The sequence below is a fragment of the Cryptomeria japonica genome, chromosome 6 (genome assembly GCF_030272615.1).
Source record: "Cryptomeria japonica chromosome 6, Sugi_1.0, whole genome shotgun sequence".
NCBI classification, from domain to species: domain Eukaryota; kingdom Viridiplantae; phylum Streptophyta; class Pinopsida; order Cupressales; family Cupressaceae; genus Cryptomeria; species Cryptomeria japonica.
In genome coordinates, this window is record NC_081410.1 from 192,965,747 (window position 1) to 192,975,722 (window position 9,976).

The window sequence follows — 9,976 nt, forward strand, 5'->3', positions numbered from 1 at the left end:
CCAAAACCGACGACCTCCATTTTCGGAACAATAACGGAAGAGATAAAAGTAGTGCAACCTGCCATTAATATATTCTCTTTTGTGATCATCCTATTGCTGCACACAGCTAATAGAGACAAAGAGTCGCATTCAATTTTGCACTAATCAAGCATTATAAAGATAATCCAACATATAATGACTAATAGTGGACCTCCTTGTTACTCGCCCCTCCTTGTTCCTATTCACGACCGCTGACAGAATCACGTTGTCATTCAGCCTCTTGCTCTATGCTCACCTCGTGCTCGCCACAAACATCCCCTTTTTCACTCTCACCGCCTCGAGTGTCAGTATAATCGGCCTCATCTACACTTCCACTAGCCTCATCTTCCTCACCAGCACAGCCACTATCATAATTTTGTTCAATAAAATAGCACACATCATCGATCCATTTTATGCCCGTGTATATATCTACATTTCCACTTATAAATCCCAACTTCCACCAACCATGCCATGCAATGATGGAAAAAATATATAATGCAATGAGAAATAATTACCAGTGTGATTCTGCAGTTGCTGAGAAGCCGACTTGAAAATGGGTTCAAAATTGGAGACCCGACTGGTGACTCATTCAGATTTGAATCCCCAACTAGTCCCTGACCTGAAGGCCCATCCCCTGACTCTTTCGGATTTGGATCCCCAACTAGTGCCGCATCTGAAAGCCCAACTCCTGAGTCTTTCATATTTGAATCCTCAACTACTCGTGGATGTGAAAGTCCAACTCCTGAATCTTTCAGATTTGAATCCCCAACTTGTCGTGCATCTGAAATCCCAACTCCTGAGTCTTTCATATTTGAATCCTCAACTACTCGTGGATGTGAAAGTCCAACTCCTAAATCTTTTAGAATTGAATCCCCAACTTGTCCTACATCTGAAAGCCCAACTCCTGACCCTTTCATATTTGAATCCTCAACTAGTCTTGGATACGAAAGCCCGGCTCCTGAAACTTTAAGATTTGAATCTCCAACTGGTCGTGCATCTGAAAGCCCAACTCCCGACTCTTTCGGATTCGAATCCTCAACTACTCCCAGATGTGAAAGCCCAACACCTGAATCTTTCAAATATGAATACCTAACTCTTCCCGCATATGAGAGCCCACCTCTCTCTTGGATATACAAATTAGCTCTCCAGTCACAAGCATTAAACAGTTACAACACCAAGCAATACTACATGTTACATAATCCATTAAAACTACTTAGCTTACAGGCAGGCCGATGTCACGTGTCACTAGGAAGAGAATGTGGCCAACTCCCAGGAGATCATATGCCTTTAGCTCCAGCAACCCATAATCAAGATCAGCATTTTCCCTCAACCTTTTTCACAACGCAATTGACATGATTGAACTGAAACATAAAAAAAATGCAATTCATATTCGTCACACTATCAATAACACTACACATTCACTACAAATGACACATCCAACACACAACCGATTATGCCCACATTCCAATACAAAGTCAACATGTCGCTATGTTATGTACAACCCAGCTAACAGTTTAGCCATAAACTATCCATGACATTCCTCTCTAGAACATATTTGGTTGCAATTGCAACGAAATAATGACTATGATACATCGCCAATGCTGTTAAAAAGGCTACCTGTGTTCTCCCCATCCAAAATACAACACAAAAACTAGACTTTCTTAAGGATTGATAAACAAGGATGCAAAACACACTTAACGGATCGACTGCGTCTATTCTGGCTCCAAAACGGCCCTTTCCTACAACGTGTTACCAACAAGTTAGTCAATCGCAGCCGCTAATTGCAAAATCGATGTTGTAAAATGAGTGTGCAGCAATTAAGATGGTCAATCTATGTCAGAGAATAAACAGCGATTCATTACCATTAACAAAGTCTTTCACGATAATTAATGGGTACAGAGACCTCCAGTTCATTTTTTGAAAGACACAAGTCTTTTGAAACGAGTGCATATTCTAAAGCTTCCATCTCTTTGTTGACATAGGAATAGTATTAATTATTAAAAATGTACTCTTAATTTACGAAAAGAAAAAAGAAAAAAACACTCTGAAGGATAGACACATGAGGAGTTCGTCGTGCCAACCCGAGACACCTCAAACAGAAGCCCAAATAACATTTCAGATTGGAGTTGGATCGTCAAACACGTGTACTTCTCAAACATCACGAACATGTATTAAACAAGGGAGACAGAGCAACAACCTGGGAACGTCTGGACGTTTGCCAGGGGACTACTCAATAGTCCTTGAAAATCAACAACCTGCATGGATAACTCATGTTACTGGTAATCTACATTGGGAAGTACATGCATTTCAAAAGACAAAAAAGGAACCTACATGTTCATATATGAAATTGCAGTTTAACATCCAATATAAACTACCACTAAGTAATTTATATCACCTAAATTATATATGTCAATTTGCCATAGTACCAGAGCTGTACCAGAGTTGTCTATATCAACCACCTATTTTCGTACTATTGTTATGCGCTCAAGGACAAACGCCTCTATTCCGACTCGAAATCAACGCTATGGTCTGACTAACACGCAGCTTAGTCACACATTTTACACTATATCTTACATTCAATGGATGCAATTGGATAACATGTCACTAACACGCAGTACCATTTGTCTATTCTCAAGCCTTCTTATTGACTAACTCCATCTACTATAGTAAATTGCATCGCGTGTTAGCCTTTGGCTTTACCGCTATTAGTTGCATCAAATCACAACTTGTACATGAACAATGGTCCCAAAGGTTGTATCTCTTCTGGTTCCAAAATATAAAAATCATACAGACTAACAGCCTTGTGTTAGACAGAAGCAGCCATCAAATGCAAAACCTACGATTAAAAACCTGCCACAAACATGGGGTGTTAGTCCCCCCATTTTGTTTTTTGCAGCCACAATAGAGGTGTCCCACTGCGAGAGTAACTTGAGTTTCATGCTAGTGTTTTCTCTGACAAAAGTACCAAGCTTTTGCAGCCCGTGGCCTCTTCTTCCTGCCAGGATGCCCTCCAAATGTGATTCCTTCATTCACAAGCTTTTAATGTGCATGTTATGCACAATAAACCGGCAGTAACCACGAAGCATGCCGCAACCATCCTCCAGCATTTCCACATAATTTTGCATGGGCGCCAAGGACTGAAACTGAGAACTCAACAACAACTCCACATCACATACCATGGGTCGGAGCACCACGAGAAGTTGGCATCGTATGCATGTCTTGGAAATATATGTAGATGCATGTTGTTTCTGCACTTTTCGAGTGTGATTAGGTGCTTCCAACTTGTGTCAGACATGTCTATTCTGGCTTCAAAATGAGATTGTAACAACGACATGAATTGACATACATGACACACGTCTATTCTGGCTCCAAAAAGGACATATCGTACCAATGACATGCATCAACATACATGTCGGAGAATAAATATATATATGCAAATACAAGTGGCAGGCACCTAATAGCTACATGAAAGACAAAGTGAGATAAAATGTTTCATTCAAATTGAGCTTCTTCTACGTGGTCTTGACCTCATTTACATGTTATGGTTTTCCTTTTGATACAAACAGACTCCTCAAAATTAGGTTGTTGACTCGTTGATGCAACCATTCCTTGACTGTGTGTGACCTGCTCTTGTTTAGGAGTTGATTTGTTGTTTGCTGACAATTAGGAGTTGATCTGTTGTTTGTTTGATGATAGCAAACATGGCGCCTTTTTCATTTGCCTAACATGGAAAAAGTAAGACTAATGCACGAACGAAAACATTATTGTTGAATGGCTCCTTGTTGAAGCAACCTCCGTCTATTCTGGCTCATTGTTGAAGGGGGATTTATGGAACTATAGGTTTTCTTTTTTTTATCTAATGAGCACATGAGAATAATGGAAACAGAGCATAATATTTCCATAGTTTCTTTTATCTATTTTTTATTCTGTTGTTTTCCTCTGTATTGTAGAGGACATGTTTGTGTGTGTGTGTGTGTCTCTGTGAGTGTCTATGTGTGTGTGTGTGTTGTTTCATCTTGACATATATATATATATATATATATATATATATACTAACACACACCAAACCGCAAACAAACAATCCAAACCCTGACGATTTTCAACAAAATCCCAAAAACAGCCGTCAACAATCAAAAAGGGAACCTTGGTATCCTGACACGACCATGTTGCAAAATGATGCCTAATTTTCACAGACAGAACACAAAATGACACAGGAAATAAAAAAAATATATTGAATTTCTTAGGGTTTCAAATTACCGCAGCCACCTAAGCCTCCACCCAAATCGTGGCTATTCTGGAGGCTTAGGTGGCTGCGGTAATTTGAAACCCTGAGAAAATTACCGCAGCCACCTAAGCCTCCAGCCAGAATAGCTACAACCGGTTTTAGAACCATAGATTTTCTCAGGGGGGTGGCCTCTAGTCAACAAGATTTATAGTTGATTGGAATAAGAAGAACTAGATCCCCCTTATACTAGCAAGAAGATTAATAAAGCACCTTCTATTCCGTCATTTATCACCCTACTACCATAATTGCAGCCCTACTATTCTAAGGGCCAAACAACTAGAATTTGGGTGCTATGTTCCGAGGAGGCCCTTAAAATAGTAGGGGTTTGCACTAGCCATAGAATATTAGGGGCCACCCATCCCTACGGCTGAAAGATATAGTTGGATTGGCCTCTACTATTCTAAGCGGGCCCAGGTGAAACTTAGGTGGTTGCCAATAGTTGGGCCCAACCCAACTTTCTACTTGGAAAATAGGCCAAGGTCTAACTAGAATTCCATAGTATCACACCCAGGCTCACAATATAGAGTTCCCCCCCAACCCTTATTAATTAGCCTACTAGAATAACCGATGGTCCCACATTGACCATCTACCATTCATTATAGTAGTCTTTATACAACCAGATAATAGCTCGTGATACAACAAGTCATCGGGATGGTCGTATAACATATAGTAGATAGATGATGTGGTGCCTCGGCCGAGTGTAGATGAATGCCACCTATTTGTAATGGTGCTAACAGGTTGTATACAATATCCAAAATGAATGTAATACCAATGCCATTTTAAGGGATTACCACCCTATTGCCCCAAGTCGATATGGAAGAATTGCTATATACATATCTGGGGAGGGCGGGGCTATATAGATATTCAATAGTCGATAGTTGATAATCGAGTGACAAATAGAGATAGTAGTTCCAAATCATCTGGTTCTTGCCTATGTGAAGGTAGGGCATCTCATCTGAAGAATCATCCAGTTTCATCCCATCTGGTCAGGGATCCATCCACCATAATAGCTTAAGCGGTTTGATCCCCCAGTGTATAGGTATACTCCCCCATCTATAAGAGGGCATACTCTCCCTAGATCTATAGGAATACTCTCCCTCCCTCTAGAATTCCCTCTTATTAGATCTCTACCCCACCCCTAATCACGAATAGAATATGCATAGATAGGGTTTGATCTATCTCATGAAGTTGTTGCCACATATGTAATATGATTGAGTAATTGATAACAGGGCATTGATGCTCTCGACCACCTATTCTATTGATTGCCCACCCATTCTATTGATTGACTGGCCACCCATTCGATTAGCCCCTTAGAATAGTAGGGGCCCACCTTGCATAGGAATTGGGATGAAGGAATCTTCGTCTTGGGATCTCGATGATATTGCATACATATTATATACATGGTCTAAGCTATAAGCTATAAGCTTGGGTTGAAACACTACAACGGGAACAGGAAGGTTCATCAGGACTACAACTGATGGGTGATGAGAGATCGGAGAGCAAAAGGCCACTACTATTCTATATGGTGTCCAAAACACTGGGCGCTTAAGAATGGTAAGGGCCCTTGGAACAACTAATTAATTGATAGTTGGGTGGGCCCTAGCCTCTTCTATGGGGGGGCCTCCCACCCACGCCTACTATCTAGAATTCCCCACCCCCGCCTTTAGAATAGTAGGGTTGGCATGTTACGTATAGAATCTGGCTTACTCTAGCAGGATAATCCCTTCAAATAGTAGGGTGCGGGAATTATAGTTTGGGGTTGTACTTGGTTCGGCTGTAAGCTATTGCTCTATCTATCTCAATCTGCATCTTGATCTGTGACTAAAGGATATGAAACTGTCTATGGTTCAACCTAGGCTACTTAATTCCCCACCCGATGATAGTTGATAGTTGATAGTTGGCATGTTATGTATAGAATATGGTAACATCAAATCATCCTACCACATCCATCGCTGATCCTAGAAAATCCACCGCTGATCCTAGCACATTCATTGTTGATCCGTCTCACATCGATATCTTTCTTCTGCACCACCCCTTTACAATTTTCTAGCAACAACAACTCCTAGTTAATTAATCAGCTTGCTAGCCCTTCAAATAGTAGGGGGGCACGTGTGGGGGTTATATTGCCTGCTAGATTAATGGCAAAGGGTATTATATATATATGCTCTCTAGGGGCCTAAGAGGTAGATTGGTTGCCCCACAACTTCTTCTAAGGGGGTAAGGGGCTATATTTATCAATTCTAGCCCTTATTCAGGTTTATTAATTTACTAATGCCCAAAGCAAGGTGGGTGGGAGGCCCTTTACTTTCCACCCACTCAAAACTATAACTCCCTACCCACCCATAGGCCACTATATTAGAGAGGGGGTTCTAGGCATCGATTGGTTTGAGGGGATATAAATCGAGGTAAGACAAAATGAAAATTTGTGACTCCCTCAAACATGAAATATAAAAGGGAGAAGAGAACCTCATTTGAGAGAGGAGATAGAGAAAGGAAGAAGGAAGGAAGCATGTAAATCTAGGAAAGGTTAAGAAGAAAAGGAATGGGAAGTAGATAAGGAAGTGGCTCTTTCAAATGGCAAAAATTATGAAGCGTTGCACTCTTTCAAAAGGGTGCTAATTGTCAAAGGTTGTCTCTTGCCAAAGGGAATACATGATAAAGAGATGTGGCCTCTCCATCACATTGGGAAATATAAATTGAAGGTTCATTTGAGGAGGACATTTAGATATACATATAGATATTACACACATCAAAATATAAAATTCTAATTGTAGACACTCAAAATTGTCATGTCTAATTAAATAAATATTTTATTTATTTAATTATCTGAGCTTAATTCTTCTATTAATTAAATAAATCTTTATTTATTTAATTAATTCATTTATCCTCTTCTAGCCTTATTTCTCATTTAAATAAATACATCTATTTATTTAAATTATCCTTTTTCCTAAATTAAATAAATATTTTATTTATTTAATTATCTTATTTCTTCAATTAATTAAATAAATCTTTATTTATTTAATTAATTCATTAATCCTTTTCTACACATGACACATGTCATTCATCTCTTAATTCCTGCACTACCTACCTCTTTCATTATTTTATTATTTCTTCTACCTACCCTCTAATCCTAGCCGACCTCCTTTTTACACCTCTCAATCTTATCCCTCCATTTCTTATTGTGTCTTCTATTTAAGGAGATGCCTTCTTCATTATCAAACCCTAATGACCTAACAACTTGATCAATTGACTATACTACGATCCTACTTGCAACCACATTCCGTTCTTTGTTGAGCTCTTGTGCACATAAAATCTGAGAGCAAATATATCAAGCAAGATCAATGGAGATAGGAAGAATGGAGATCAAAACCCTATTGGACATTTGATGGTATAATCTTTGTGATTTCATTTGATTTGCATTGTTTTAGGTAATCTTCATATGTTATGGTGGATCTTTGTTGATTGTTAGGCTAGGGTTTTGTGGTTGAATTCATTTAGCCTTTCAATATTGTTATTATTGTTATCCATTTTCACCATATACACTAATATATCTAATCTACAAACAGGAGAATGAAAAGAATTTCTCATACATTAATATGTATATGGGTATAAACAATAGATAAGGTTGGTATTATACAAGAATTGGTCAACAACTATGGGACATTGCAATGTTGTAGATATGCACTTTGTTGTCATTGATGCCAAACAAAGTGGTTTGCAATGTTGTAGATATGTGCTTTGTTGTCATTGATGCCAAACAAAGTGGTCTGGACTTGCTCTGGTCTAGACATTTGATGCATTGAGTTCAGTGTTGAGAAGTTGTTGGTGTATGGGTGGTTATGGTTTTTTGAACTGGAAATTTTTTTGGTGATTCTACGTTTTTGGCAAGTTGTGTCATATTGTTATCAATATGTTTTTAATGATGACGTTTGTTGGAAGTATGTTTTGAATTGTTCGGATGTTAATTGTTTTGGTCTGGACTCCTTTTGAGCAAAGATATATTTGGTGCAAGCTTTAGATCATATTATTAGAATTGGATATGATGTATTTATGTTATGGTGATTTCGCAAGAGTATTCTTTTGACCCAGTATTGTGTGTTGGATATTGTTTTTGGTCCAGCTTATGTTTCATGTTTCATATTTTTGGTGTGGTTATTTACCTTGATCAGAAATGTATGTACATGTTACAATCCTTCTTTTGGCCGATTTGGCAAGAATTTTTTTTGTTCCGGTTTGATATATATATGTACATAGGATGTATTGCGGTGATATAAGAGAAAGAGATGTGTGGATAGTATAAATGTGAATATGAAAGCTAGTGTGTATGTGAGATATGTGTAGAGATCTATGAAGTGTGAATGAGTTGTATGTGTGAGATGTATGAGATAGTATTGCAGCAACTATAAGTGATAATTTGTCAGAGTAGTATAGAAGTCACAACGATCCAGAAAGATTTGTTGATCTAGATGCTTCAAGATCATAGTTTTGAGCTTTAACAATAACTGTCATCTGCATTCTAGGATGCCTTTATGTATATAGTTCCCTTTTTTATTCTATAATTTTGTATCTTGCCCTAAGTACAGTTAGCTTTAGGTTTGCAAGTCTTCTTTTTGTATCTTGCTCCATGAGCAGTTATCCTTGGATAGCAAGTCTAGAGCAATTAGTTCTACTCTTTTTGTAATCATCTTTTATATATAGTGGATTATCTTGTGAGTTAACCCTCACTATGGTTTTTCCCAATTTGGGTTTTCCACATATTAAATCTTGTTGTTCTTGTGCAATTGATTATTCTGATGAGTTAATTCTTCATCATGTTGTTAAATTAGATTCAAGTTGTTACATATGTTGTTAAGTTTCAAAATTTAGTTTATGTGGATTCACCCCCCCCCCCCCCCTCTCAGTATCCGGTGTGTTCAAAAATTGGTATCAAAGCAAGGTTCCTCTTAAGTAAACTTAATTGCTTGAGGTAGATCGAGAGCCTTGAACACTATGTTTGAAGAACTGAATGATATGGATGCTTTAGATCAAGGTAATTGGGATGATGTTGAAGGAGTTTTTGATATAAAAGGAGAATTGAGAGTTGCATTCTGATCTAGATGATTGCAGCGACAAGTATAAGAATGCAGTTGAGTAGATTACCTTTCTGAAGGGTTTAGTGGACAAAGAAAATAAATCTATTGATGGTTATGAAACAAAGCTTGATGAGAAGTCTAAAGAATGCTAGAATATGGAAAAAGAAGTGATGAATCTAAAAAGGGAACTCAAGGATGCTAGAGATCAGATTGGTATGGCTTAAGTCTGAAAGGTGGAAAAGGGATTCGACAATTTGTCTTGCAATTTTAAATTGGTAAAAAGATTGGTGAATGTTAAAAAAAATATGAAGTGAAAGATGAAGGACTGAAGAATGCTACTGAGGATAAGAAGGCTTTCATGCCTAATAAGAATTTTTGAAAGTTTGTAGTGGACCGGAGACCTCCTATTTCTTCCAAGTATTTACCTTTTAAAGGAAATTGTTTTTCATGTAGTCGAGTAGGGCACAAAGCAAGTGAGTGTAGAAATCAAATAAGGAATCATCCTTTCAATGGGAATTGTCATTTTTGCATCAAGTTTGGGCACGAGGCTCATGAATGTAGAAGCAAGATGAATGTAAACAAAAATGTCAAATCTTTCAAT